Source organism: Argiope bruennichi, chromosome 6 (genome assembly GCF_947563725.1).
Source record: "Argiope bruennichi chromosome 6, qqArgBrue1.1, whole genome shotgun sequence".
Lineage (NCBI taxonomy): Eukaryota > Metazoa > Arthropoda > Arachnida > Araneae > Araneidae > Argiope > Argiope bruennichi.
In genome coordinates this window covers 133181105-133201469 of record NC_079156.1, presented here as the reverse complement: position 1 = coordinate 133201469, position 20365 = coordinate 133181105, and the positions used below count along the sequence as shown (strand labels likewise).

The 20365-nt window shown below is 36.7% G+C and overlaps 54 non-coding genes across 54 annotated transcripts; all 54 read left to right on the top strand.

Annotated features, from left to right (window-relative positions):
- Positions 1 to 135: 135 nt before the first annotated feature.
- Positions 136 to 227, top strand: Trnai-uau (transfer RNA isoleucine (anticodon UAU)). The gene is given in 2 exon segments: positions 136 to 173; positions 192 to 227. It is a non-coding gene; the product is annotated as a tRNA-Ile (tRNA).
- A 646-nt stretch (positions 228 to 873) lies between these two features.
- Positions 874 to 965, top strand: Trnai-uau (transfer RNA isoleucine (anticodon UAU)). Its single transcript is given in 2 exon segments — positions 874 to 911; positions 930 to 965. It is a non-coding gene; the product is annotated as a tRNA-Ile (tRNA).
- A 154-nt stretch (positions 966 to 1119) lies between these two features.
- On the top strand, positions 1120 to 1211 carry Trnar-ucu (transfer RNA arginine (anticodon UCU)). Its single transcript is given in 2 exon segments — positions 1120 to 1157; positions 1176 to 1211. It is a non-coding gene; the product is annotated as a tRNA-Arg (tRNA).
- A 154-nt stretch (positions 1212 to 1365) lies between these two features.
- On the top strand, positions 1366 to 1457 carry Trnai-uau (transfer RNA isoleucine (anticodon UAU)). The gene is given in 2 exon segments: positions 1366 to 1403; positions 1422 to 1457. It is a non-coding gene; the product is annotated as a tRNA-Ile (tRNA).
- A 400-nt stretch (positions 1458 to 1857) lies between these two features.
- On the top strand, positions 1858 to 1949 carry Trnai-uau (transfer RNA isoleucine (anticodon UAU)). The gene is given in 2 exon segments: positions 1858 to 1895; positions 1914 to 1949. It is a non-coding gene; the product is annotated as a tRNA-Ile (tRNA).
- A 154-nt stretch (positions 1950 to 2103) lies between these two features.
- On the top strand, positions 2104 to 2195 carry Trnai-uau (transfer RNA isoleucine (anticodon UAU)). The gene is given in 2 exon segments: positions 2104 to 2141; positions 2160 to 2195. It is a non-coding gene; the product is annotated as a tRNA-Ile (tRNA).
- Positions 2196 to 2350: 155 nt separating this feature from the next.
- On the top strand, positions 2351 to 2442 carry Trnai-uau (transfer RNA isoleucine (anticodon UAU)). Its single transcript is given in 2 exon segments — positions 2351 to 2388; positions 2407 to 2442. It is a non-coding gene; the product is annotated as a tRNA-Ile (tRNA).
- Positions 2443 to 2596: 154 nt separating this feature from the next.
- Trnai-uau (transfer RNA isoleucine (anticodon UAU)) lies at positions 2597 to 2688 on the top strand. The gene is given in 2 exon segments: positions 2597 to 2634; positions 2653 to 2688. It is a non-coding gene; the product is annotated as a tRNA-Ile (tRNA).
- Positions 2689 to 3366: 678 nt separating this feature from the next.
- On the top strand, positions 3367 to 3458 carry Trnai-uau (transfer RNA isoleucine (anticodon UAU)). Its single transcript is given in 2 exon segments — positions 3367 to 3404; positions 3423 to 3458. It is a non-coding gene; the product is annotated as a tRNA-Ile (tRNA).
- A 154-nt stretch (positions 3459 to 3612) lies between these two features.
- Trnai-uau (transfer RNA isoleucine (anticodon UAU)) lies at positions 3613 to 3704 on the top strand. Its single transcript is given in 2 exon segments — positions 3613 to 3650; positions 3669 to 3704. It is a non-coding gene; the product is annotated as a tRNA-Ile (tRNA).
- A 678-nt stretch (positions 3705 to 4382) lies between these two features.
- Positions 4383 to 4474, top strand: Trnai-uau (transfer RNA isoleucine (anticodon UAU)). Its single transcript is given in 2 exon segments — positions 4383 to 4420; positions 4439 to 4474. It is a non-coding gene; the product is annotated as a tRNA-Ile (tRNA).
- Positions 4475 to 4628: 154 nt separating this feature from the next.
- On the top strand, positions 4629 to 4720 carry Trnai-uau (transfer RNA isoleucine (anticodon UAU)). Its single transcript is given in 2 exon segments — positions 4629 to 4666; positions 4685 to 4720. It is a non-coding gene; the product is annotated as a tRNA-Ile (tRNA).
- Positions 4721 to 5115: 395 nt separating this feature from the next.
- Positions 5116 to 5207, top strand: Trnai-uau (transfer RNA isoleucine (anticodon UAU)). Its single transcript is given in 2 exon segments — positions 5116 to 5153; positions 5172 to 5207. It is a non-coding gene; the product is annotated as a tRNA-Ile (tRNA).
- Positions 5208 to 5360: 153 nt separating this feature from the next.
- Positions 5361 to 5452, top strand: Trnai-uau (transfer RNA isoleucine (anticodon UAU)). Its single transcript is given in 2 exon segments — positions 5361 to 5398; positions 5417 to 5452. It is a non-coding gene; the product is annotated as a tRNA-Ile (tRNA).
- A 399-nt stretch (positions 5453 to 5851) lies between these two features.
- On the top strand, positions 5852 to 5943 carry Trnai-uau (transfer RNA isoleucine (anticodon UAU)). The gene is given in 2 exon segments: positions 5852 to 5889; positions 5908 to 5943. It is a non-coding gene; the product is annotated as a tRNA-Ile (tRNA).
- A 399-nt stretch (positions 5944 to 6342) lies between these two features.
- Trnai-uau (transfer RNA isoleucine (anticodon UAU)) lies at positions 6343 to 6434 on the top strand. Its single transcript is given in 2 exon segments — positions 6343 to 6380; positions 6399 to 6434. It is a non-coding gene; the product is annotated as a tRNA-Ile (tRNA).
- A 154-nt stretch (positions 6435 to 6588) lies between these two features.
- Trnai-uau (transfer RNA isoleucine (anticodon UAU)) lies at positions 6589 to 6680 on the top strand. Its single transcript is given in 2 exon segments — positions 6589 to 6626; positions 6645 to 6680. It is a non-coding gene; the product is annotated as a tRNA-Ile (tRNA).
- A 154-nt stretch (positions 6681 to 6834) lies between these two features.
- On the top strand, positions 6835 to 6926 carry Trnai-uau (transfer RNA isoleucine (anticodon UAU)). The gene is given in 2 exon segments: positions 6835 to 6872; positions 6891 to 6926. It is a non-coding gene; the product is annotated as a tRNA-Ile (tRNA).
- Positions 6927 to 7080: 154 nt separating this feature from the next.
- Positions 7081 to 7172, top strand: Trnai-uau (transfer RNA isoleucine (anticodon UAU)). Its single transcript is given in 2 exon segments — positions 7081 to 7118; positions 7137 to 7172. It is a non-coding gene; the product is annotated as a tRNA-Ile (tRNA).
- A 154-nt stretch (positions 7173 to 7326) lies between these two features.
- Trnai-uau (transfer RNA isoleucine (anticodon UAU)) lies at positions 7327 to 7418 on the top strand. Its single transcript is given in 2 exon segments — positions 7327 to 7364; positions 7383 to 7418. It is a non-coding gene; the product is annotated as a tRNA-Ile (tRNA).
- Positions 7419 to 7572: 154 nt separating this feature from the next.
- Positions 7573 to 7664, top strand: Trnai-uau (transfer RNA isoleucine (anticodon UAU)). Its single transcript is given in 2 exon segments — positions 7573 to 7610; positions 7629 to 7664. It is a non-coding gene; the product is annotated as a tRNA-Ile (tRNA).
- A 643-nt stretch (positions 7665 to 8307) lies between these two features.
- On the top strand, positions 8308 to 8399 carry Trnai-uau (transfer RNA isoleucine (anticodon UAU)). The gene is given in 2 exon segments: positions 8308 to 8345; positions 8364 to 8399. It is a non-coding gene; the product is annotated as a tRNA-Ile (tRNA).
- Positions 8400 to 8553: 154 nt separating this feature from the next.
- On the top strand, positions 8554 to 8645 carry Trnai-uau (transfer RNA isoleucine (anticodon UAU)). Its single transcript is given in 2 exon segments — positions 8554 to 8591; positions 8610 to 8645. It is a non-coding gene; the product is annotated as a tRNA-Ile (tRNA).
- Positions 8646 to 8799: 154 nt separating this feature from the next.
- Positions 8800 to 8891, top strand: Trnai-uau (transfer RNA isoleucine (anticodon UAU)). Its single transcript is given in 2 exon segments — positions 8800 to 8837; positions 8856 to 8891. It is a non-coding gene; the product is annotated as a tRNA-Ile (tRNA).
- Positions 8892 to 9045: 154 nt separating this feature from the next.
- Trnai-uau (transfer RNA isoleucine (anticodon UAU)) lies at positions 9046 to 9137 on the top strand. Its single transcript is given in 2 exon segments — positions 9046 to 9083; positions 9102 to 9137. It is a non-coding gene; the product is annotated as a tRNA-Ile (tRNA).
- Positions 9138 to 9291: 154 nt separating this feature from the next.
- Positions 9292 to 9383, top strand: Trnai-uau (transfer RNA isoleucine (anticodon UAU)). Its single transcript is given in 2 exon segments — positions 9292 to 9329; positions 9348 to 9383. It is a non-coding gene; the product is annotated as a tRNA-Ile (tRNA).
- Positions 9384 to 9537: 154 nt separating this feature from the next.
- On the top strand, positions 9538 to 9629 carry Trnai-uau (transfer RNA isoleucine (anticodon UAU)). The gene is given in 2 exon segments: positions 9538 to 9575; positions 9594 to 9629. It is a non-coding gene; the product is annotated as a tRNA-Ile (tRNA).
- Positions 9630 to 9783: 154 nt separating this feature from the next.
- Positions 9784 to 9875, top strand: Trnai-uau (transfer RNA isoleucine (anticodon UAU)). The gene is given in 2 exon segments: positions 9784 to 9821; positions 9840 to 9875. It is a non-coding gene; the product is annotated as a tRNA-Ile (tRNA).
- A 644-nt stretch (positions 9876 to 10519) lies between these two features.
- Trnai-uau (transfer RNA isoleucine (anticodon UAU)) lies at positions 10520 to 10611 on the top strand. The gene is given in 2 exon segments: positions 10520 to 10557; positions 10576 to 10611. It is a non-coding gene; the product is annotated as a tRNA-Ile (tRNA).
- Positions 10612 to 10764: 153 nt separating this feature from the next.
- Trnai-uau (transfer RNA isoleucine (anticodon UAU)) lies at positions 10765 to 10856 on the top strand. The gene is given in 2 exon segments: positions 10765 to 10802; positions 10821 to 10856. It is a non-coding gene; the product is annotated as a tRNA-Ile (tRNA).
- A 154-nt stretch (positions 10857 to 11010) lies between these two features.
- Positions 11011 to 11102, top strand: Trnai-uau (transfer RNA isoleucine (anticodon UAU)). The gene is given in 2 exon segments: positions 11011 to 11048; positions 11067 to 11102. It is a non-coding gene; the product is annotated as a tRNA-Ile (tRNA).
- A 154-nt stretch (positions 11103 to 11256) lies between these two features.
- Positions 11257 to 11348, top strand: Trnai-uau (transfer RNA isoleucine (anticodon UAU)). Its single transcript is given in 2 exon segments — positions 11257 to 11294; positions 11313 to 11348. It is a non-coding gene; the product is annotated as a tRNA-Ile (tRNA).
- Positions 11349 to 11502: 154 nt separating this feature from the next.
- Positions 11503 to 11594, top strand: Trnai-uau (transfer RNA isoleucine (anticodon UAU)). The gene is given in 2 exon segments: positions 11503 to 11540; positions 11559 to 11594. It is a non-coding gene; the product is annotated as a tRNA-Ile (tRNA).
- Positions 11595 to 11748: 154 nt separating this feature from the next.
- Trnai-uau (transfer RNA isoleucine (anticodon UAU)) lies at positions 11749 to 11840 on the top strand. The gene is given in 2 exon segments: positions 11749 to 11786; positions 11805 to 11840. It is a non-coding gene; the product is annotated as a tRNA-Ile (tRNA).
- A 645-nt stretch (positions 11841 to 12485) lies between these two features.
- Positions 12486 to 12577, top strand: Trnai-uau (transfer RNA isoleucine (anticodon UAU)). Its single transcript is given in 2 exon segments — positions 12486 to 12523; positions 12542 to 12577. It is a non-coding gene; the product is annotated as a tRNA-Ile (tRNA).
- A 154-nt stretch (positions 12578 to 12731) lies between these two features.
- Positions 12732 to 12823, top strand: Trnai-uau (transfer RNA isoleucine (anticodon UAU)). Its single transcript is given in 2 exon segments — positions 12732 to 12769; positions 12788 to 12823. It is a non-coding gene; the product is annotated as a tRNA-Ile (tRNA).
- Positions 12824 to 12977: 154 nt separating this feature from the next.
- Positions 12978 to 13069, top strand: Trnai-uau (transfer RNA isoleucine (anticodon UAU)). Its single transcript is given in 2 exon segments — positions 12978 to 13015; positions 13034 to 13069. It is a non-coding gene; the product is annotated as a tRNA-Ile (tRNA).
- Positions 13070 to 13222: 153 nt separating this feature from the next.
- On the top strand, positions 13223 to 13314 carry Trnai-uau (transfer RNA isoleucine (anticodon UAU)). Its single transcript is given in 2 exon segments — positions 13223 to 13260; positions 13279 to 13314. It is a non-coding gene; the product is annotated as a tRNA-Ile (tRNA).
- Positions 13315 to 13712: 398 nt separating this feature from the next.
- Positions 13713 to 13804, top strand: Trnai-uau (transfer RNA isoleucine (anticodon UAU)). The gene is given in 2 exon segments: positions 13713 to 13750; positions 13769 to 13804. It is a non-coding gene; the product is annotated as a tRNA-Ile (tRNA).
- Positions 13805 to 13958: 154 nt separating this feature from the next.
- Positions 13959 to 14050, top strand: Trnai-uau (transfer RNA isoleucine (anticodon UAU)). Its single transcript is given in 2 exon segments — positions 13959 to 13996; positions 14015 to 14050. It is a non-coding gene; the product is annotated as a tRNA-Ile (tRNA).
- A 153-nt stretch (positions 14051 to 14203) lies between these two features.
- Positions 14204 to 14295, top strand: Trnai-uau (transfer RNA isoleucine (anticodon UAU)). The gene is given in 2 exon segments: positions 14204 to 14241; positions 14260 to 14295. It is a non-coding gene; the product is annotated as a tRNA-Ile (tRNA).
- Positions 14296 to 14694: 399 nt separating this feature from the next.
- Positions 14695 to 14786, top strand: Trnai-uau (transfer RNA isoleucine (anticodon UAU)). The gene is given in 2 exon segments: positions 14695 to 14732; positions 14751 to 14786. It is a non-coding gene; the product is annotated as a tRNA-Ile (tRNA).
- Positions 14787 to 14940: 154 nt separating this feature from the next.
- Positions 14941 to 15032, top strand: Trnai-uau (transfer RNA isoleucine (anticodon UAU)). The gene is given in 2 exon segments: positions 14941 to 14978; positions 14997 to 15032. It is a non-coding gene; the product is annotated as a tRNA-Ile (tRNA).
- Positions 15033 to 15186: 154 nt separating this feature from the next.
- Trnai-uau (transfer RNA isoleucine (anticodon UAU)) lies at positions 15187 to 15278 on the top strand. The gene is given in 2 exon segments: positions 15187 to 15224; positions 15243 to 15278. It is a non-coding gene; the product is annotated as a tRNA-Ile (tRNA).
- A 398-nt stretch (positions 15279 to 15676) lies between these two features.
- Trnai-uau (transfer RNA isoleucine (anticodon UAU)) lies at positions 15677 to 15768 on the top strand. Its single transcript is given in 2 exon segments — positions 15677 to 15714; positions 15733 to 15768. It is a non-coding gene; the product is annotated as a tRNA-Ile (tRNA).
- Positions 15769 to 16659: 891 nt separating this feature from the next.
- Trnai-uau (transfer RNA isoleucine (anticodon UAU)) lies at positions 16660 to 16751 on the top strand. Its single transcript is given in 2 exon segments — positions 16660 to 16697; positions 16716 to 16751. It is a non-coding gene; the product is annotated as a tRNA-Ile (tRNA).
- Positions 16752 to 16905: 154 nt separating this feature from the next.
- Positions 16906 to 16997, top strand: Trnai-uau (transfer RNA isoleucine (anticodon UAU)). Its single transcript is given in 2 exon segments — positions 16906 to 16943; positions 16962 to 16997. It is a non-coding gene; the product is annotated as a tRNA-Ile (tRNA).
- A 154-nt stretch (positions 16998 to 17151) lies between these two features.
- Positions 17152 to 17243, top strand: Trnai-uau (transfer RNA isoleucine (anticodon UAU)). The gene is given in 2 exon segments: positions 17152 to 17189; positions 17208 to 17243. It is a non-coding gene; the product is annotated as a tRNA-Ile (tRNA).
- Positions 17244 to 17642: 399 nt separating this feature from the next.
- Trnai-uau (transfer RNA isoleucine (anticodon UAU)) lies at positions 17643 to 17734 on the top strand. The gene is given in 2 exon segments: positions 17643 to 17680; positions 17699 to 17734. It is a non-coding gene; the product is annotated as a tRNA-Ile (tRNA).
- Positions 17735 to 17888: 154 nt separating this feature from the next.
- Trnai-uau (transfer RNA isoleucine (anticodon UAU)) lies at positions 17889 to 17980 on the top strand. Its single transcript is given in 2 exon segments — positions 17889 to 17926; positions 17945 to 17980. It is a non-coding gene; the product is annotated as a tRNA-Ile (tRNA).
- A 645-nt stretch (positions 17981 to 18625) lies between these two features.
- Trnai-uau (transfer RNA isoleucine (anticodon UAU)) lies at positions 18626 to 18717 on the top strand. Its single transcript is given in 2 exon segments — positions 18626 to 18663; positions 18682 to 18717. It is a non-coding gene; the product is annotated as a tRNA-Ile (tRNA).
- A 153-nt stretch (positions 18718 to 18870) lies between these two features.
- On the top strand, positions 18871 to 18962 carry Trnai-uau (transfer RNA isoleucine (anticodon UAU)). Its single transcript is given in 2 exon segments — positions 18871 to 18908; positions 18927 to 18962. It is a non-coding gene; the product is annotated as a tRNA-Ile (tRNA).
- An 890-nt stretch (positions 18963 to 19852) lies between these two features.
- Positions 19853 to 19944, top strand: Trnai-uau (transfer RNA isoleucine (anticodon UAU)). The gene is given in 2 exon segments: positions 19853 to 19890; positions 19909 to 19944. It is a non-coding gene; the product is annotated as a tRNA-Ile (tRNA).
- A 154-nt stretch (positions 19945 to 20098) lies between these two features.
- Trnai-uau (transfer RNA isoleucine (anticodon UAU)) lies at positions 20099 to 20190 on the top strand. The gene is given in 2 exon segments: positions 20099 to 20136; positions 20155 to 20190. It is a non-coding gene; the product is annotated as a tRNA-Ile (tRNA).
- Positions 20191 to 20365: the final 175 nt, after the last annotated feature.

The following is a 20365-nucleotide window of genomic DNA, read 5'->3' as shown; positions in this document are numbered from 1 at the left end:
TTACCCTGAATCAAGAAATTAAAATATTTGTTGAAAGTGATAAATTTTAATTAAAACATAGCAGAAACAAACCTACTTTATTAAATGGTCTTTAAAAATTACTGTTGCACCGAAATGAGAAGCAATCATTATGTGTCCCCAGTGGCGCAATTGGTTAGCGCGCGGTATTTATAAGGCAGTATCTGCGAGAAATGCCGAGGCTGTGAGTTCGATCCTCACCTGGGGAAATGAATACATTTTGGAAGCTTACACTGAATAAAGAAATTAAAATATTAGTTGAAAGTGATAAATTTTAATTAAAACATAGCAGAAACAAACCTACTTTATTAAATGGTCTTTAAAAATTACAGTTGCACCGAAATGAGAAGAATTCATTATGTGTCCCCAGTGGCGAGATTGGTTAGCGCGTGGTACTTATAAGGCAGTATCTGCGAGAAATGCCGAGGCTGTGAGTTCGATCCTCACCTGGGGAAATGAATACATTTTGGAAGCTTACCCTGAATCAAGAAATTAAAATATTAGTTGAAAGTGATAAATTTTAATTCAAACATAGCAGAAAAAAACCTACTTTATTAAATGGTCTTTAAAAATTACACTTGCACCGAAATGAGAAGCATTCTTTGCGTGTCCCCAGTGGCGCAATCAGTTAGCACGTGGTACTTATAAGGAAGTATCTGCGAGAAATGCCGAGGCCATGAGTTCGATCCTCACCTGGGGAAATAAATACGTTTTGGAAGCTTACCCAGAATCAAGAAATTAAAATATTAGTTGAAAGTGATAAATTTTAATTAAAACATAGCAGAAACATACCTACATTATTAAATGGTCTTTAAAAATTACAGTTGCACCGAAATGAGAAGCATTCATTATGTGTCCCCAGTGGCGCAATTGGTTAGCGCGCGGTACTTATAAGGCAGTATCTGCGAGAAATGCCGAGGCTGTGAGTTCGATCCTCACCTGGGGAAGTGAATACATTTTGGAAGCTTGCCCTGAATCAAGAAATTAAAATATTAGTTGAAAGTGATAAATTTTAATTAAAACATAGCAGAAACAAACCTACTTTATTAAATGGTCTTTAAAAATTACAGTTGCAACGAAATGAGAAGCATTCATTATGTGTCCCCAGTGGCGCAATTGGTTAGCGCGCGGTACTTCTAAGGCAGTATCTGCGAGAAATGCCGAGGCCGTGAGTTCGATCCTCACCTGGGGAAATGAATACGTTTTGGAAGCTTACCTAGAATCAAGAAATTAAAATATTAGTTGAAAGTGATAAATTTTAATTAAAACATAGCAGAAACAAACCTACTTTATTAAATTGTCTTTAAAAATTACAGTTGCACCGAAATGAGAAGCATTCTTTATGTGTCCCCAGTGGCGCAATTGGTTAGCCCGCTGTACTTATAAGGCAGTATCTGCGAGAAATGCCGAGGCTGTGAGTTCGATCCTCACCTGGGGAAATGAATACATATTGGAAGCTTAATCTGAATCAAGAAATTAAAATATTTGTTGAAAGTGATAAATTTTAAATAAAACATAGCAGAAACAAACCTACTTTATTAAATGGTCTTTAAAAATTACAGTTGCACCGAAATGAGAAGCATTCTTTATGTGTCCCCTGTGGCGCAAATGGTTAGCCCGCTGTACTTATAAGGCAGTATCTGCGAGAGATGCCGAGGCTGTGAGTTCGATCCTCACCTGGGGAAATGAATACATATTGGAAGCTTACCCTGAATCAAGAAATTAAAATATTAGTTGAAAGTGATAAATTTTAATTAAAACATAGCAGAAACAAACCTATTTTATTAAATGGTCTTTAAAAATTACAGTTGCACCGAAATGAGAAGCATTCATTATGTGTCCCCAGTGGCGCAATTGGTTAGCGCGCGGTACTTATAAGGCAGTATCTGCGAGAAATGCCGAGGCTGTTAGTTCGATCCTCACCTGGGGAAGTGAATACATTTTGGAAGCTTACCCTGAATCAAGAAATTAAAATATTAGTTGAAAGTGATAAATTTTAATTAAAACATAGCAGAAAAAAACCTACTTTATTAAATGGTCTTTAAAAATTACACTTGCACCGAAATGAGAAGCGTTCTTTGCGTGTCCCCAGTGGCGCAATTGGGTAGCACGCGGTACTTATAAGGCAGTATCTGCGAGAAATGCCGAGGCCGTGAGTTCGATCCTCACCTGGGGAAATGAATACGTATTGGAAGCTTACCCAGAATCAAGAAATTAAAATATTAGTTGAAAGTGATAAATTTTAATTAAAACATAGCAGAAACAAACCTACTTTATTATATGGTCTTTAAAAAATTACAGTTGCACCGAAATGAGAAGCATTCTTTATGTGTCCCCAGTGGCGCAATTGGTTAGCGCGCGGTACTTATAAGGCAGTATCTGCGAGAAATGCCGAGGCTGTGAGTTCGATCCTCACCTGGGGAAATGAATACATTTTGGAAGCTTAACCTGAATCAAGAAATTAAAATATTTGTTGAAAGTGATAAATTTTAATTAAAACATAGCAGAAACAAACCTACTTTAATAAATGGTCTTTAAAAATTACAGTTGCACCGAAATGAGAAGCATTCATTATGTGTCCCCAGTGGCGCAATTGGTTAGCGCGCGGTACTTATAAGGCAGTATCTGCGAGAAATGTCGGGGCTGTGAGTTCGATCCTCACCTGGGGAAATGAATACATTTTGGAAGCTTACCCTGAATCAAGAAATTCAAATATTAGTTGAAAGTGATAAATTTTAATTAAAACATAGCAGAAACAAACCTATTTTATTAAATGGTCTTTAAAAATTACAGTTGCACCGAAATGAGAAACATTCTTTATGTGTCCCCATTGGCGCAATTGGTTAGCACGCTGTACTTATAAGGCAGTATCTGCGAGAAATGCCGATTCTGTGAGTTCGATCCTCACCTGGGTAAATGAATACATTTTGGAAGCTTACCCTGAATCAAGAAATTCAAATATTAGTTGAAAGTGATAAATTTTAATTAAAACATAGTAGAAACAAACCTACTTTATTAAATGGTCTTTAAAAATTACAGTTGCACCGAAATGAGAAGCATTTATGTTGGAGTTTTTCTCAACAAAAATAGCAGAGTATAAATAAGACCAGGCATTTAGATTAAAAACAAATTCTTTTAATGAAGAACTAAAAGGTCTGCATCTTGCAGTATACAGCTACGGTAAATACACACAGGCGGTGTCTGTTCTTTTTACTTAAAAAGAACAAACATCCAATGACAATTCATCCGGAAATACTACGTACTTCCGGTTACAAAATGATTATCCAATTATGTTGCTCCTCTGGGACCGACCTCTGCTTGATTTGAATATGCAACAATTTATATGTGTCCCCAGTGGCGCAATTGTTTAGCGCGCGGTACTTATAAGGCAGTATCAGCGAGAAATGGCGAGGCTGTGAGTTCGATCCTCACCTGGGGAAATGAATACATTTTGGAAGCTTAACCTGAATCAAGAAATTAAAATATTAGTTGAAAGTGATAAATTTTAATTAAAACATAGCAGAAACAAACCTACTTTATTAAATGGTCTTTAAAAATTACAGTTGCACCGAAATGAGAAGCATTCATTATGTGTCCCCAGTGGCGCAATTCGTTAGCGCGCGGTACTTATAAGGCAGTATCTGCGAGAAATGTCGGGGCTGTGAGTTCGATCCTCACCTGGGGAAATGAATACATTTTGGAAGCTTACCCTGAATCAAGAAATTAAAATATTAGTTGAAAGTGATAAATTTTAATTAAAACATAGCAGAAACAAACCTATTTTATTAAATGGTCTTTAAAAATTACAGTTGCACCGAAATGAGAAACATTCTTTATGTGTCCCCATTGGCGCAATTGGTTAGCACGCTGTACTTATAAGGCAGTATCTGCGAGAAATGCCGATTCTGTGAGTTCGATCCTCACCTGGGTAAATGAATACATTTTGGAAGCTTACCCTGAATCAAGAAATTAAAATATTAGTTGAAAGTGATAAATTTTAATTAAAACATAGTAGAAACAAACCTACTTTATTAAATGGTCTTTAAAAATTACAGTTGCACCGAAATGAGAAGCATTTATGTTGGAGTTTTTCTCAACAAAAATAGCAGAGTATAAATAAGACCAGGCATTTAGATTAAAAACAAATTCTTTTAATGAAGAACTAAAAGGTCTGCATCTTGCAGTATACAGCTACGGTATATACACACAGGCGGTGTCTGTTCTTTTTACTTAAAAAGAACAAACATCCAATGACAATTCATCCGGAAATACTACGTACTTCCGGTTACAAAATGATTATCCAATTATGTTGCTCCTCTGGGACCGACCTCTGCTTGATTTGAATATGCAACAATTTATATGTGTCCCCAGTGGCGCAATTGTTTAGCGCGCGGTACTTATAAGGCAGTATCAGCGAGAAATGGCGAGGCTGTGAGTTCGATCCTCACCTGGGGAAATGAATACATTTTGGAAGCTTAACCTGAATCAAGAAATTAAAATATTAGTTGAAAGTGATAAATTTTAATTAAAACATAGCAGAAACAAACCTACTTTATTAAATGGTCTTTAAAAATTACACTTGAACCGAAATGAGAAGCATTCTTTATGTGTCCCCAGTGGCGCAATTGGTTAGCGCGCGGTACTTATAAGGCAGTATCTGCGAGAAATGCCGAGGCTGTGAGTTCGATCCTCACCTGGGGAAATGAATACATTTTGGAAGCTTACCCTGAATCAAGAACTTAAAATATTTGTTGAAAGTGATAAATTTTAATTAAAACATAGCAGAAACAAACCTACTTTATTAAATGGTCTTTAAAAATTACAGTTGCACCGAAATGAGAAGCATTCATTATGTGTCCCCAGTGGCGCAATTGGTTAGCGCGCGGTTAAGGCAGTATCTGCGAGAATTGCCGGGGCTGTGAGTTCGATCCTCACCTGGGGAAATGAATACATTTTGGAAGCTTACCCTGAATCAAGAAATTAAAATATTAGTTGAAAGTGATAAATTTTAATTAAAACATAGCAGAAAAAAACCTACTTTATTAAATGGTCTTTAAAAATTACACTTGCACCGAAATGAGAAGCGTTCTTTGCGTGTCCCCAGTGGCGCAATTGGTTAGCACGCGGTACTTATAAGGCAGTATCTGCGAGAAATGCCGAGGCCGTGAGTTCGATCCACACCTGGGGAAATGAATACGTTTTGGAAGCTTACCTAGAATCAAGAAATTAAAATATTAGTTGAAAGTGATAAATTTTAATTAAAACATAGCAGAAACAAACCTATTTTATTAAATGGTCTTTAAAATTACAGTTGCACCGAAATGAGAAGCATTCTTTATGTGTCCCCAGTGGCGCAATTGGTTAGCCCGCTGTACTTATAAGGCAGTATCTGCGAGAAATGCAGAGGCTGTGAGTTCGATCCTCACCTGGGGAAATGAATACATATTGGAAGCTTAATCTGAATCAAGAAATTAAAATATTTGTTGAAAGTGATAAATTTTAATTAAAAAATAGCAGAAACAAACCTACTTTATTAAATGGTCTTTAAAAATTACAGTTGCACCGAAATGAGAAGCGTTCATTATGTGTCCCCAGTGGCGCAATTGGTTAGCACGTGGTACTGATAAGGCACTATCTGCGAGAAATGCCGATGCTGTGAGTTCGATCCTCCCTGGGGAAATGAATATATTTTGGAAGCTTAATCTGAATCAAGAAATTAAAATATTTGTTGAAAGTGATAAATTTTAATTAAAACATAGCAGAAACAAACCTACTTTATTAAATGGTCTTTAAAAATTACAGTTGCACCGAAATGAGAAGCATTCATTATGTGTCCCCAGTGGCGCAATTGGTTAGCGCGCGGTACTTATAAGGCAGTATCTGCGAGAAATGCCGAGGCCGTGAGTTCGATCCTCACCTGGGGAAATGAATAGATTTTGGAAGCTTACCCTGAATCAAGAAATTAAAAAATTAGTTGAAAGTGATAAATTTTAATTCAAACATAGCAGAAAAAAACCTACTTTATTAAATGGTCTTTAAAAATTACACTTGCACCGAAATGAGAAGCATTCTTTGCGTGTCCCCAGTGGCGCAATTGGTTAGCACGCGGTATTATAAGGCAGTATCTGCGAGAAATGCCGAGGCCATTAGTTCGATCCTCACCTGGGGAAATAAATACGTTTTGGAAGCTTACCCAGAATCAAGAAATTAAAATATTAGTTGAAAGTGATAAATTTTAATTCAAACATAGCAGAAAAAAACCTACTTTATTAAATGGTCTTTAAAAATTACACTTGCACCGAAATGAGAAGCATTCTTTGCGTGTCCCCAGTGGCGCAATTGGTTAGCACGCGGTACTTATAAGGCAGTATCTGCGAGAAATGCCGAGGCCATGAGTTCGATCCTCACCTGGGGAAATAAATACGTTTTGGAAGCTTACCCAGAATCAAGAAATTAAAATATTAGTTGAAAGTGATAAATTTTAATTAAAACATAGCAGAAACAAACCTACTTTATTAAATGGTCTTTAAAAATTACAGTTGCACCGAAATGAGAAGCATTCATTATGTGTCCCCAGTGGCGCAATTGGTTAGCGCGCGGTACTTATAAGGCAGTATCTGCGAGAAATGCCGAGGCTGTGAGTTCGATCCTCACCTGGGGAAGTGAATACATTTTGGAAGCTTACCCTGAATCAAGAAATTAAAATATTAGTTGAAAGTGATAAATTTTAATTAAAACATAGCAGAAAAAAACCTACTTTATTAAATGGTCTTTAAAAATTACACTTGCACCAAAATGAGAAGCGTTCTTTGCGTGTCCCCAGTGGCGCAATTGGTTAGCACGCGGTACTTATAAGGCAGTATCTGCGAGAAATGCCGAGGCCGTGAGTTCGATCCTCACCTGGGGAAATGAATACGTTTTGGAAGCTTACCTAGAATCAAGAAATTAAAATATTAGTTGAAAGTGATAAATTTTAATTAAAACATAGCAGAAAAAAACCTACTTTATTAAATGGTCTTTAAAAATTACACTTGCACCGAAATGAGAAGCGTTCTTTGCGTGTCCCCAGTGGCGCAATTGGTTAGCACGCGGTACTTATAAGGCAGTATCTGCGAGAAATGCCGAGGCCGTGAGTTCGATCCTCACCTGGGGAAATGAATACGTATTGGAAGCTTACCCAGAATCAAGAAATTAAAATATTAGTTGAAAGTGATAAATTTTAATTAAAACATAGCAGAAACAAACCTACTTTATTAAATGGTCTTTAAAAATTACAGTTTCACCGAAATGAGAAGTATTCTTTATGTGTCCCCAGTGGCGCATTTGGTTAGCGCGCGGTACTTATAAGGCAGTATCTGCGAGAAATGCCGAGGCTGTGAGTTCGATCCTCACCTGGGGAAATGAATACATTTTGGAAGCTAACCCTGAATCAAGAAATTAAAATATTTGTTGAAAGTGATAAATTTTAATTAAAACATAGCAGAAAAAAACCTACTTTATTAAATGGTCTTTAAAAATTACAGTTGCACCGAAATGAGAAGCATTCATTATGTGTCCCCAGTGGCGCAATTGGTTAGCGCGCGGTACTTATAAGGCAGTATCTGCGAGAATTGCCGGGGCTGTGAGTTCGATCCTCACCTGGGGAAATGAATACATTTTGGAAGCTTACCCTGAATCAAGAAATTAAAATATTAGTTGAAAGTGATAAATTTTAATTAAAACATAGCAGAAAAAAACCTACTTTATTAAATGGTCTTTAAAAATTACACTTGCACCGAAATGAGAAGCGTTCTTTGCGTGTCCCCAGTTGCGCAATTGGTTAGCACGCGGTACTTATAAGGCAGTATCTGCGAGAAATGCCGAGGCCGTGAGTTCGATCCACACCTGGGGAAATGAATACGTTTTGGAAGCTTACCTAGAATCAAGAAAATAAAATATTAGTTGAAAGTGATAAATTTTAATTAAAACATAGCAGAAACAAACCTATTTTATTAAATGGTCTTTAAAATTACAGTGCACCGAAATGAGAAGAATTCTGTATGTGTCCCCAGTGGCGCAATTGGTTAGCACGCGGTACTGGTAAGGCAGTATCTGCGAGAAATGCCGATGCTGTGAGTTCGATCCTCCCTGGGGAAATGAATATATTTTGGAAGCTTAATCTGAATCAAGAAATTAAAATATTTGTTGAAAGTGATAAATTTTAATTAAAACATAGCAGAAACAAACCTACTTTATTAAATGGTCTTTAAAAATTACAGTTGCACCGAAATGAGAAGCATTCAGTATGTGTCCCCAGTGGCGCAATTGGTTAGCGCGCGGTACTTATAAGGCAGTATCTGCGAGAAATGCCGAGGCTGTGAGTTCGATCCTCACCTGGGGAAATGAATAGATTTTGGAAGCTTACCCTGAATCAAGAAATTAAAATATTAGTTGAAAGTGATAAATTTTAATTCAAACATAGCAGAAAAAAACCTACTTTATTAAATGGTCTTTAAAAATTACACTTGCACCGAAATGAGAAGCATTCTTTGCGTGTCCCCAGTGGCGCAATTGGTTAGCACGCGGTACTTATAAGGCAGTATCTGCGAGAAATGCCGATGCCGTGAGTTCGATCCTCACCTGGGGAAATGAATACGTTTTGGAAGCTTACCTAGAATCAAGAAATTAAAATATTAGTTGAAAGTGATAAATTTTAATTAAAACATAGCAGAAACAAAACTACTTTATTAAATTGTCTTTAAAAATTACAGTTGCACCGAAATGAGAAGCATTCTTTCTGTGTCCCCAGTGGCGCAATTGGTTAGCCCGCTGTACTTATAAGGCAGTATCTGCGAGAAATGCCGAGGCTGTGAGTTCGATCCTCACCTGGGGAAATGAATACATATTGGTAGCTTACCCTGAATCAAGAAATTAAAATATTTGTTGAAAGTGATAAATTTTAATTAAAACATAGCAGAAACAAACCTATTTTATTAAATGGTCTTTAAAAATTACAGTTGCACCGAAATGAGAAGCATTCATTATGTGTCCCTAGTGGCGCAATTGGTTAGCGCGCGGTACTTATAAGGCAGTATCTGCGAGAAATGCCGAGGCTGTTAGTTCGATCCTCACCTGGGAAAGTGAATACATTATGGAAGCTTACCCTGAATCAAGAAATTAAAATATTAGTTGAAAGTGATAAATTTTAATTAAAACATAGCAGAAAAAAACCTACTTTATTAAATGGTCTTTAAAAATTACACTTGAACCGAAATGAGAAGCGTTCTTTGCGTGTCCCCAGTGGCGCAATTGGTTAGCACGCGGTACTTATAAGGCAGTATCTGCGAGAAATGCCGAGGCCGTGAGTTCGATCCTCACCTGGGGAAATGAATACGTATTGGAAGCTTACCCAGAATCAAGAAATTAAAATATTAGTTGAAAGTGATAATTTTTAATTAAAACATAGCAGAAAAAAACCTACTTTATTAAATGGTCTTTAAAAATTACACTTGCACCGAAATGAGAAGCATTCTTTATGTGTCCCCAGTGGCGCAATTGGTTAGCGCGCGGTACTTATAAGGCAGTATCTGCGAGATATGCCGAGGCTGTGAGTTCGATCCTCACCTGGGGAAAAGAATACATTTTGGAAGCTTACCCTGAATCAAGAAATTAAAATATTTGTTGAAAGTGATAAATTTTAATTAAAACATAGCAGAAACAAACCTACATTATTAAATGGTCTTTAAAAATTACAGTTGCACCGAAATGAGAAGCATTCATTATGTGTCCCCAGTGGCGCAATTGGTTAGCGCGCGGTACTTATAAGGCAGTATCTGCGAGAAATGCCGGGGCTGTGAGTTCGATCCTCACCTGGGGAAATGAATACATTTTGGAAGCTTACCCTGAATCAAGAAATTAAAATATTAGTTGAAAGTGATAAATTTTAATTAAAACATAGCAGAAAAAAACCTACTTTATTAAATGGTCTTTAAAAATTACACTTGCACCGAAATGAGAAGCGTTCTTTGCGTGTCCCCAGTGGCGCAATTGGTTAGCACGCTGTACTCATAAGGCAGTATCTGCGAGAAATGCCGAGGCCGTGAGTTCGATCCACACCTGGGGAAATGAATACGTTTTGGAAGCTTACCTAGAATCAAGAAATTAAAATATTAGTTGAAAGTGATAAATTTTAATTAAAACATAGCAGAAAAAATCTACTTTATTAAATGGTCTTTAAAAATTACACTTGCGCCGAAATGAGAAGCATTCTTTGCGTGTCCCCAGTGGCGCAATTCGTTAGCACGCGGTACTTATAAGGCAGTATCTGCGAGAAATGCCGATTCTGTGAGTTCGATCCTCACCTGGGTAAATGAATACATTTTGGAAGCTTAACCTGAATCAAGAAATTAAAATATTAGTTGAAAGTGATAAATTTTAATTAAAACATAGTAGAAACAAACCTACTTTATTAAATGGTCTTTAAAAATTACAGTTGCACCGAAATGAGAAGCATTTATATGTGTCCCCAGTGGCGCAATTGGTTAGCTCGCGGTACTTATAAGGCAGTATCAGCGAGAAATGGCGAGGCTGTGAGTTCGATCCTCACCTGGGGAAATGAATACATTTTGGAAGCTTACCCTGAATCAAGAAATTAAAATATTAGTTGAAAGTGATAAATTTTAATTAAAACATAGTAGAAACAAACCTACTTTATTAAATGGTCTTTAAAAATTACAGTTGCACCGAAATGAGAAGCATTTATATGTGTCCCCAGTGGCGCAATTGGTTAGCTCGCGGTACTTATAAGGCAGTATCAGCGAGAAATGGCGAGGCTGTGAGTTCGATCCTCACCTGGGGAAATGAATACATTTTGGAAGCTTACCCTGAATCAAGAAATTAAAATATTAGTTGAAAGTGATAAATTTTAATTAAAACATAGCAGAAACAAACCTACTTTATTAAATGGTCTTTAAAAATTACACTTGAACCGAAATGAGAAGCATTCTTTATGTGTCCCCAGTGGCGCAATTGGTTAGCGCGCGGTACTTATAAGGCAGTATCAGCGAGAAATGGCGAGGCTGTGAGTTCGATCCTCACCTGGGGAAATGAATACATTTTGGAAGCTTACCCTGAATCAAGAAATTAAAATATTAGTTGAAAGTGATAAATTTTAATTAAAACATAGCAGAAACAAACCTACTTTATTAAATGGTCTTTAAAAATTACACTTGAACCGAAATGAGAAGCATTCTTTATGTGTCCCCAGTGGCGCAATTGGTTAGCGCGCGGTACTTATAAGGCAGTATCTGCGAGTAATGCCGAGGCTGTGAGTTCGATCCTCACCTGGGGAAATGAATACATTTTGGAAGCTTAATCTGATTCAAGAAATTAAAATATTTGTTGAAAGTGATAAATTTTAATTAAAACATAGCAGAAACAAACCTACTTTATTAAATGGTCTTTAAAAATTACACCTGAACCGAAATGAGAAGCATTCTTTATGTGTCCCCAGTGGCGCAATTGGTTAGCGCGCGGTACTTATAAGGCAGTATCTGCGAGAAATGCCGAGGCTGTGAGTTCGATCCTCACCTGGGGAAATGAATACATTTTGGAAGCTTAATCTGAATCAAGAAATTAAAATATTTGTTGAAAGTCATAAATTTTAATTAAAACATAGCAGAAACAAACCTATTTTATTAAATGGTCTTTAAAAATTACAGTTGCACAGAAATGAGAAGCATTCATTATGTGTCCCCAGTGGCGTAATTGGTTAGCGCGCGGTACTTATAAGGCAGTATCTGCGAGAAATGCCGAGGCTGAGAGTTCGATCCTCACCTGGGGAAATTAATACTTTTTGGAAGCTTACAATAAATCAAGAAATTAAAATATTAGTTGAAAGTGATAAATTTTAATTAAAACATAGCAGAAAAAACCTACTTTATTAAATGGTCTTTAAAAATTACAGTTGCACCGAAATGAGAAGCATTCTTTATGTGTCCCCATTGGCGCAATTGGTTAGCGCGCGGTACTTTTAAGGCAGTATCTGCGAGAAATGCCGAGGATGTGAGTTCGAAACTCACCTGGGGAAATGAATGCATTTTGGAAGCTTACCCTGAATCAAGAAATTAAAATATTAGTTGAAAGTGATAACTTTTAATTCAAACATAGCAGAAACAAACCTACTTTATTAAATGGTCTTTAAAAATTTCAGTTGCACCGAAATGAGAAGCATTCTTTATGTGTCCCCATTGGCGCAATTGGTTAGCACGCGGTACTTATAAGGCAGGATCTGCGAGAAATGCCGAGGCTGTGAGTTCGATCCTCACCAGGGGAAATGAATACATTTTGGAAGCTTACCCTGAATCAAGAAATTAAAATATTAGTTGAAAGTGATAAATTTTAATTCAAACATAGCAGAAACAAACCTACTTTATTAAATGGTCTTTAAAAATTACAGTTGCACCGAAATGAGAAGCATTCATTATGTGTCCCCAGTGGCGCAATTGGTTAGCGCGCGGTACTTATATGGCAGTATCTGCGAGAAATGCCGAGGCTGTGAGTTCGATCCTCACCTGGGGAAGTGAATACATTTTGGAAGCTTACCCTGAATCAAGAAATTAAAATATTAGTTGAAAGTGATAAATTTTAATTAAAAAATAGCAGAAAAAAACCTACTTTATTAAATGGTCTTTAAAAATTACACTTGCACCGAAATGAGAAGCGTTCTTTGCGTGTCCCCAGTGGCGCAATTGGTTAGCACGCGGTACTTATAAGGCAGTATCTGCGAGAAATGCCGAGGCCGTGAGTTCGATCCTCACCTGGGGAAATGAATACGTTTTGGAAGCTTACCCAGAATGAAGAAATTAAAATATTAGTTGAAAGTGATAAATTTTAATTAAAACATAGCAGAAACAAACCTACATTATTAAATGGTCTTTAAAAATTACAGTTGCACCGAAATGAGAAGCATTCTTTATGTGTCCCCAGTGGCGCAATTGGTTAGCGCGCGGTACTTATAAGGCAGTATCTGCGAGAAATGCCGAGGCTGTGAGTTCGATCCTCACCTGGGGAAATGAATACATTTTGGAAGCTTACACTGAATCAAGAAATTAAAATATTATTGAAAGTGATAAATTTTAATTCAAACATAGCAGAAAAAAACCTACTTTATTAAATGGTCTTTAAAAATTACAGTTGAACCGAAATGAGAAGCATTCTTTATGTGTCCGCAGTGGCGCAATTGGTTAGCGCGCGGTACTTATGAGGCAGTATCTGCGAGTAATGCCGAGGCTGTGAGTTCGATCCTCACCTGGGGAAATGAATACATTTTGGAAGCTTAATGTGAATCAAGAAATTAAAATATTTGTTGAAAGTGATGAATTTTAATTAAAACATAGCAGAAAAAATCTACTTTATTAAATGGTCTTTAAAAATTACACTTGCGCCGAAATGAGAAGCATTCTTTGCGTGTCCCCAGTGGCGCAATTGGTTAGCACGCGGTACTTATAAGGCAGTATCTGCGAGAAATGCCGATTCTGTGAGTTCGATCCTCACCTGGGTAAATGAATACATTTTGGAAGCTTACCCTGAATCAAGAAATTAAAATATTAGTTGAAAGTGATAAATTTTAATTAAAACATAATAGAAACAAACCTACTTTATTAAATGGTCTTTAAAAATTACAGTTGCACCGAAATGAGAAGCATTTATATGTGTCCCCAGTGGCGCAATTGGTTAGCTCGCGGTACTTATAAGGCAGTATCAGCGAGAAATGGCGAGGCTGTGAGTTCGATCCTCACCTGGGGAAGTGAAAACATTTTGGAAGCTTACCCTGAATCAAGAAATTAAAATATTAGTTGAAAGTGATAAATTTTAATTAAAAAATAGCAGAAAAAAACCTACTTTATTAAATGGTCTTTAAAAATTACACTTGCACCGAAATGAGAAGCGTTCTTTGCGTGTCCCCAGTGGCGCAATTGGTTAGCACGCGGTATTTATAAGGCAGTATCTGCGAGAAATGCCGAGGCTGTGAGTTCGATCCTCACCTGGGGAAATGAATACATTTTGGAAGCTTACACTGAATCAAGAAATTAAAATATTATTGAAAGTGATAAATTTTAATTCAAACATAGCAGAAAAAAACCTACTTTATTAAATGGTCTTTAAAAATTACAGTTGAACCGAAATGAGAAGCATTCTTTATGTGTCCGCAGTGGCGCAATTGGTTAGCGCGCGGTACTTATGAGGCAGTATCTGCGAGTAATGCCGAGGCTGTGAGTTCGATCCTCACCTGGGGAAATGAATACATTTTGGAAGCTTAATGTGAATCAAGAAATTAAAATATTTGTTGAAAGTGATAAATTTTAATTAAAACATAGCAGAAAAAATCTACTTTATTAAATGGTCTTTAAAAATTACACTTGCGCCGAAATGAGAAGCATTCTTTGCGTGTCCCCAGTGGCGCAATTGGTTAGCACGCGGTACTTATAAGGCAGTATCTGCGAGAAATGCCGATTCTGTGAGTTCGATCCTCACCTGGGTAAATGAATACATTTTGGAAGCTTACCCTGAATCAAGAAATTAAAATATTAGTTGAAAGTGATAAATTTTAATTAAAACATAGCAGAAACAAACCTACTTTATTAAATGGTCTTTAAAAATTACACTTGAACCGAAATGAGAAGCATTCTTTATGTGTCCCCAGTGGCGCAATTGGTTAGCGCGCGGTACTTATAAGGCAGTATCTGCGAGTAATGCCGAGGCTGTGAGTTCGATCCTCACCTGGGGAAATGAATACATTTTGGAAGCTTAATCTGAATCAAGAAATTAAAATATTTGTTGAAAGTGATAAATTTTAATTAAAACATAGCAGAAACAAACCTACTTTATTAAATGGTCTTTAAAAATTACACCTGAACCGAAATGAGAAGCATTCTTTATGTGTCCCCAGTGGCGCAATTGGTTAGCGCGCGGTACTTATAAGGCAGTATCTGCGAGAAATGCCGAGGCTGTGAGATCGATCCTCACCTGGGGAAATGAATACAGTTTGGAAGCTTAATCTGAATCAAGAAATTAAAATATTTGTTGAAAGTCATAAATTTTAATTAAAACATAGCAGAAACAAACCTATTTTATTAAATGGTCTTTAAAAATTACAGTTGCACAGAAATGAGAAGCATTCATTATGTGTCCCCAGTGGCGTAATTGGTTAGCGCGCGGTACTTATAAGGCAGTATCTGCGAGAAATGCCGAGGCTGAGAGTTCGATCCTCACCTGGGGAAATTAATACTTTTTGGAAGCTTACCCTAAATCAAGAAATTAAAATATTAGTTGAAAGTGATAAATTTTAATTAAAACATAGCAGAAAAAACCTACTTTATTAAATGGTCTTTAAAAATTACAGTTGCACCGAAATGAGAAGCGTTCATTATGTGTCCCAAGTGGCGCAATTGGTTAGCACGCGGTACTGATAAGGCAGTATCTGCGAGAAATGCCGATGCTGTGAGTTTGATCCTCCCTGGGGAAATGAATATATTTTGGAAGCGTAATCTGAATCAAGAAATTAAAATATTTGTTGAAAGTGATAAATTTTAATTAAAAAATAGCATAAACAAAAATACTTTATGAAATGGTCTTTAAAAATTACAGTTGCAGGAAAATGAGAAGCATTCATTATGTGTCCCCAGTAGCGCAATTGGTTTGCGCGCGGTACTTATAAGGCAGTATCTGCGAGAAATGCCGAGGCTGTGAGTTTGATCCTCACCTGGGGAAATGAATACATTTTGGAAGCTTACCCTGAATCAAGAAATTAAAATATTAGTTGAAAGTCATAAATTTTAATTAAAACATAGCAGAAACAAACCTACTTTATTAAATGGTCTTTAAAAATTACAGTTGCACCGAAATGAGAAGCATTCTTTATGTGTCCCCAGTGGCGCAATCGGTTAGCCGGCTGTACTTATAAGGCAGTATCTGCGAGAAATGCCGAGGCTGTGAGTTCGATCCTCACCTGGGGAAATGAATACATTTTGGAAGCTTACCCTGAATCAAGAAATTAAAATATTTGTTGAAAGTGATAAATTTTAATTAAAACATAGCAGAAAAAAACCTACTTTATTAAATGGTCTTTAAAAATTACAGTTGCACCGAAATGAGAAGCATTCTTTATGTGTCCCCATTGGCGCAATTGGTTAGCGCGCGGTACTTTTAAGGCAGTATCTGCGAGAAATGCCGAGGATGTGAGTTCGAAACTCACCTGGGGAAATGAATGCATTTTGGAAGCTTACCTGAATCAAGAAATTAAAATATTAGTTGAAAGTGATAAATTTTAATTCAAACATAGCAGAAACAAACCTACTTTATTAAATGGTCTTTAAAAATTACAGTTGCACCGAAATGAGAAGCATTCTTTATGTGTCCCCATTGGCGCAATTGGTTAGCACGCGGTACTTATAAGGCAGGATCTGCGAGAAATGCCGAGGCTGTGAGTTCGATCCTCACCAGGGGAAATGAATACATTTTGGAAGCTTACCCTGAATCAAGAAATTAAAATATTAGTTGAAAGTGATAAATTTTAATTCAAACATAGCAGAAACAAACCTACTTTATTAAATGGTCTTTAAAAATTACAGTTGCACCGAAATGAGAAGCATTCATTATGTGTCCCCAGTGGCGCAATTGGTTAGCGCGCGGTACTTATATGGCAGTATCTGCGAGAAATGCCGAGGCTGTGAGTTCGATCCTCACCTGGGGAAGTGAATACATTTTGGAAGCTTACCCTGAATCAAGAAATTAAAATATTAGTTGAAAGTGATAAATTTTAATTAAAAAATAGCAGAAAAAAACATACTTTATTAAATGGTCTTTAAAAATTACACTTGCACCGAAATGAGAAGCGTTCTTTGCGTGTCCCCAGTGGCGCAATTGGTTAGCACGCGGTACTTATAAGGCAGTATCTGCGAGAAATGCCGAGGCCGTGAGTTCGATCCTCACCTGGGGAAATGAATACGTTTTGGAAGCTTACCCAGAATGAAGAAATTAAAATATTAGTTGAAAGTGATAAATTTTAATTAAAACATAGCAGAAACAAACCTACATTATTAAATGGTCTTTAAAAATTACAGTTGCACCGAAATGAGAAGCATTCTTTATGTGTCCCCAGTGGCGCAATTGGTTAGCGCGCGGTACTTATAAGGCAGTATCTGCGAGAAATGCCGAGGCTGTGAGTTCGATCCTCACCTGGGGAAATGAATACATTTTGGAAGCTTACACTGAATCAAGAAATTAAAATATTATTGAAAGTGATAAATTTTAATTCAAACATAGCAGAAAGAAACCTACTTTATTAAATGGTCTTTAAAAATTACAGTTGAACCGAAATGAGAAGCATTCTTTATGTGTCCGCAGTGGCGCAATTGGTTAGCGCGCGTTACTTATGAGGCAGTATCTGCGAGTAATGCCGAGGCTGTGAGTTCGATACTCACCTGGGGAAATGAATACATTTTGGAAGCTTAATGTGAATCAAGAAATTAAAATATTTGTTGAAAGTGATAAATTTTAATTAAAACATAGCAGAAACAAACCTACTTTATTAAATGGTCTTTAAAAATTACACTTGCACCGAAATGAGAAGCATTCTTTATGTGTCCCCAGTGGCGCAATTGGTTAGCACGCGGTACTTATAAGGCTGTATCTGCGAGAAATGCCGAGGCCATGAGTTCGATCCTCACCTGGGGAAATGAATACGTTTTGGAAGCTTACCCAGAATCAAGAAATTAAAATATTAGTTGAAAGTGATAAATTTTAATTAAAACATAGCAGAAACAAACCTACTTTATTAAATGGTCTTTAAAAATTACAGTTGCACCGAAATGAGAAGCATTCATTATGTGTCCCCAGTGGCGTAATTGGTTAGCGCGCGGTACTTATAAGGCAGTATCTGCGAGAAATGCCGAGGCTGAGAGTTCGATCCTCACCTGGGGAAATGAATACTTTTTGGAAGCTTACCCTAAATCAAGAAATTAAAATATTAGTTGAAAGTGATAAATTTTAATTAAAACATAGCAGAAAAAACCTACTTTATTAAATGGTCTTTAAAAATTACAGTTGCACCGAAATGAGAAGCATTCTTTATGTGTCCCCATTGGCGCAATTGGTTAGCGCGCGGTACTTTTAAGGCAGTATCTGCGAGAAATGCCGAGGATGTGAGTTCGAAACTCACCTGGGGAAATGAATGCATTTTGGAAGCTTACCCTGAATCAAGAAATTAAAATATTAGTTGAAAGTGATAAATTTTAATTCAAACATAGCAGAAACAAACCTACTTTATTAAATGGTCTTTAAAAATTACAGTTGCACCGAAATGAGAAGCATTCTTTATGTGTCCCCATTGGCGCAATTGGTTAGCACGCGGTACTTATAAGGCAGGATCTGCGAGAAATGCCGAGGCTGTGAGTTCGATCCTCACCAGGGGAAATGAATACATTTTGGAAGCTTACCCTGAATCAAGAAATTAAAATATTAGTTGAAAGTGATAAATTTTAATTAAAACATAGCAGAAACAAACCTACATTATTAAATGGTCTTTAAAAATTACAGTTGCACCGAAATGAGAAGCATTCTTTATGTGTCCCCATTGGCGCAATTGGTTAGCACGCGGTACTTATAAGGCAGTATCTGCGAGAAATGCCGAGGCTGTGAGTTCGATCCTCACCTGGGGAAATGAATACATTTTGGAAGCTTACACTGAATCAAGAAATTAAAATATTATTGAAAGTGATAAATTTTAATTCAAACATAGCAGAAAAAAACCTACTTTATTAAATGGTCTTTAAAAATTACAGTTGAACCGAAATGAGAAGCATTCTTTATGTGTCCGCAGTGGCGCAATTGGTTAGCGCGCGGTACTTATGAGGCAGTATCTGCGAGTAATGCCGAGGCTGTGAGTTCGATCCTCACCTGGGGAAATGAATACATTTTGGAAGCTTAATGTGAATCAAGAAATTAAAATATTTGTTGAAAGTGATAAATTTTAATTAAAACATAGCAGAAACAAACCTACTTTATTAAATGGTCTTTAAAAATTACACTTGCACCGAAATGAGAAGCATTCTTTGCGTGTCCCCAGTGGCGCAATTGGTTGGCACGCGGTACTTATAAGGCTGTATCTGCGAGAAATGCCGAGGCCATGAGTTCGATCCTCACCTGGGGAAATGAATACGTTTTGGAAGCTTACCAAGAATCAAGAAATTAAAATATTAGTTGAAAGTGATAAATTTTAATTAAAACATAGCAGAAACAAACCTACTTTATTAAATGGTCTTTAAAAATTACAGTTGCACCGAAATGAGAAGCGTTCATTATGTGTCCCAAGTGGCGCAATTGGTTAGCACGCGGTACTGATAAGGCAGTATCTGCGAGAAATGCCGATGCTGTGAGTTTGATCCTCCCTGGGGAAATGAATATATTTTGGAAGCGTAATCTGAATCAAGAAATTAAAATATTTGTTGAAAGTGATAAATTTTAATTAAAACATAGCAGAAACAAACCTACTTTATTAAATGGTCTTTAAAAATTACAGTTGCACCGAAATGAGAAGCGTTCATTATGTGTCCCAAGTGGCGCAATTGGTTAGCACGCGGTACTGATAAGGCAGTATCTGCGAGAAATGCCGATGCTGTGAGTTTGATCCTCCCTGGGGAAATGAATATATTTTGGAAGCGTAATCTGAATCAAGAAATTAAAATATTTGTTGAAAGTGATAAATTTTAATTAAAACATAGCAGAAACAAAAATACTTTATGAAATGGTCTTTAAAAATTACAGTTGCAGCAAAATGAGAAGCATTCATTATGTGTCCCCAGTAGCGCAATTGGTTTGCGCGCGGTACTTATAAGGCAGTATCTGCGAGAAATGCCGAGGCTGTGAGTTTGATCCTCACCTGGGGAAATGAATACATTTTGGAAGCTTACCCTGAATCAAGAAATTAAAATATTAGTTGAAAGTCATAAATTTTAATTAAAACATAGCAGAAACAAACCTACTTTATTAAATGGTCTTTAAAAATTACAGTTGCACCGAAATGAGAAGCATTCTTTATGTGTCCCCATTGGCGCAATTGGTTAGCACGCGGTACTTATAAGGCAGTATCTGCGAGAAATGCCGAGGCTGTGAGTTCGATCCTCACCTGGGGAAATGAATACATTTTGGAAGCTTACCCTGAATCAAGAAATTAAAATATTAGTTGAAAGTGATAAATTTTAATTCAAACATAGCAGAAAAAAACCTACTTTATTAAATGGTCTTTAAAAATTACACTTGCGCCGAAATGAGAAGCATTCTTTGCGTGTCTCCAGTGGCGCAATTGGTT